Raw genomic sequence first — 2,081 nt, forward strand, 5'->3', positions numbered from 1 at the left:
CTGGGTCTAACTCACTCCTGTGCCCAGAATAGGGTCTGACACCAGGGAGGAACTGATGAGACCTTGTGTTAGGGTAAGTGAATATGTGCATGTAAGGTAACACACGGGTGTTTGTACTTCATAAAATCCTATTTGAAAAAAAGTCTAAGCCATTTTTATTTTAAGTCATTGAGTAAAAAAGAAAGACTCTAAAAACAAGGGTCACACTTATAAATAAAATTTCCCTTGTCTTAACATCTTGCAGACTACCCTTCAATAAATTTTGCAATGGAATTTTTTTTCTTGCTTCTTTGAATCTAGTTGGCACACTTAAATTTTTTTTTATCTTTTTGGGGTGAATTTTTTTCCCACAAAAACCCAGTTGAGTACCTTGTACCAATTTATACTTCCTTCCTATTTACTGAGTTTAAAATGGGCAGAGGCAAGAATACCAAATAGTTACATAACATGCCAAGACCCTGATTAGGTGACAGTAGATGTTTAAATAAAACGTCCTCCAAATGAAGCAAGTCAGAACTTGAAGCGCCCAAATATGTCATGGGTGACTGTTAAAGTGTACTCACTGATCCAGTAAATTGATAAGCCCACCCTGACAGCTATGATTCCAGGTAGCAGCACCACAAACGAAGCAGAAACTGACCAGAGACCACATTGTCCTCCTCCACACACACTGACTCAAAGAAGGGCTCAGCCACCGACAACACAGCAGAAGACATCAGCGCCTGGTAGCCCTGCACTTGCGTGGTGTTTACACCCAACCCATGCTGTTCGGCTCTTACCCACACCGGGTAAAGTGATGCAGCTAAACACCCAGAGCCTCAAACAGCATTCCAAGGACATTAAACTTCATATCAGAATAGGAATTTGGGATTGCACTTAAAGTGACAGGACGCAGCAGTTGAGTTGTATTTTGGTGAGGTGCTTCTTGTGGCAGAAGGTTTGGATGGCTGTGACTACCACCTGCCATGTTGGCCACGCCTGGGTCCTTGGACAGGTGCGGATGGTGCTGTTTGGCAGAGAGAAGCGCTGAGGACCAGGAAGCCATAGAAGTGACCGCCAGGAAGAAGGACTTGCAGGCTGGCAGAATTTTGGAGGTGAAGATGTCCAACTCCTGACGGAAGTAAGGCCCAGTCAGGTGGCCACGGGATGCCCCAGGGTCGAGCTCGCATTGGGGGTCTTTTTGCCGAGAAACAAGGTGCAGATGGACACCATTGGTCTGAGGAGCAGCCCAGCAGAAACGTGCCTGTTGCCCAGCCCTGGAGAGGAGCATGCATCTGCTCCCAGGTGACCAGCCATCCCTGCAGCACGCATCTGCACAAGCACCACCCACTCCAACCACGGACTCTAGGAGGCTAAACTTTATGATTGGTAAGAAATTCAGGCCTTATGGTAGGAAAGGTAGGTATTTTAGTTTCCAAGGGTTCGGAATTTCAGATCACTTTACCTGGGCATCTCTTTGCTTTGCCCATGCAGAGGCCCTTTGGGAAGCAACATGAGTGTCCCGGGCTAGTGCTTAAAAGGAGGGAGTAATGAGGCAGGATACGGTTGATTCTACCTGGTAAACTATCATTCTGCTTCCTTTCAAGGGGACCTCGTTCCACCCTTCTCTTTTATACAATTGTTGATGTAAAAAGTGTGCTAAAATTCCTGAGGAGACTCCTAAGCTCTGAAAGACATATGATCTAACAGAATGGAGTCCTGGCCTCCTTCCTGAGAGACATAAAACTCAGGCATCTCCAGTCCTAGCTTGCATTTTACTAGCTGCAGGGCCTCCGGTGTGTTACTTACACTCCCTTTGCCTCATTTTCCTCATGTGTAAAATGAAAATCTTAATAGTTCCTGTGATGGTGAGAGTATGCCAGGCAGATGGGGTGCTGTCTTGTTAGTGATCGCAAATTATAATCATTCATTTCAGAAGGCTTTCTCGGTGGCAGGACTCTCCTTTTATGTGTTTTCTAAAACTGTTTAATGAATATATATATATGTATGTGTGTGTGTGTGTGTGTGTATACACACACATACATATATATATATATACATTGCGGTTTAAAAAGAACTTTATATTATAATAAACTTCAGTT

The 2,081-nt window shown here is 44.4% G+C and overlaps 1 pseudogene; it reads right to left on the minus strand.

Moving 5' to 3' along the window:
• Window positions 1–393: 393 nt before the first annotated feature.
• On the minus strand, window positions 394–1,270 carry LOC114897801 (annotated as a pseudogene).
• Between the last annotated feature and the right edge of the window lie 811 nt (window positions 1,271–2,081).

This window comes from Monodon monoceros, unplaced genomic scaffold, assembly GCF_005190385.1.
Source record: "Monodon monoceros isolate NGI ecotype Baffin Bay Population unplaced genomic scaffold, NGI_Narwhal_1 Super_Scaffold_18, whole genome shotgun sequence".
NCBI classification, from domain to species: Eukaryota; Metazoa; Chordata; class Mammalia; order Artiodactyla; family Monodontidae; genus Monodon; species Monodon monoceros.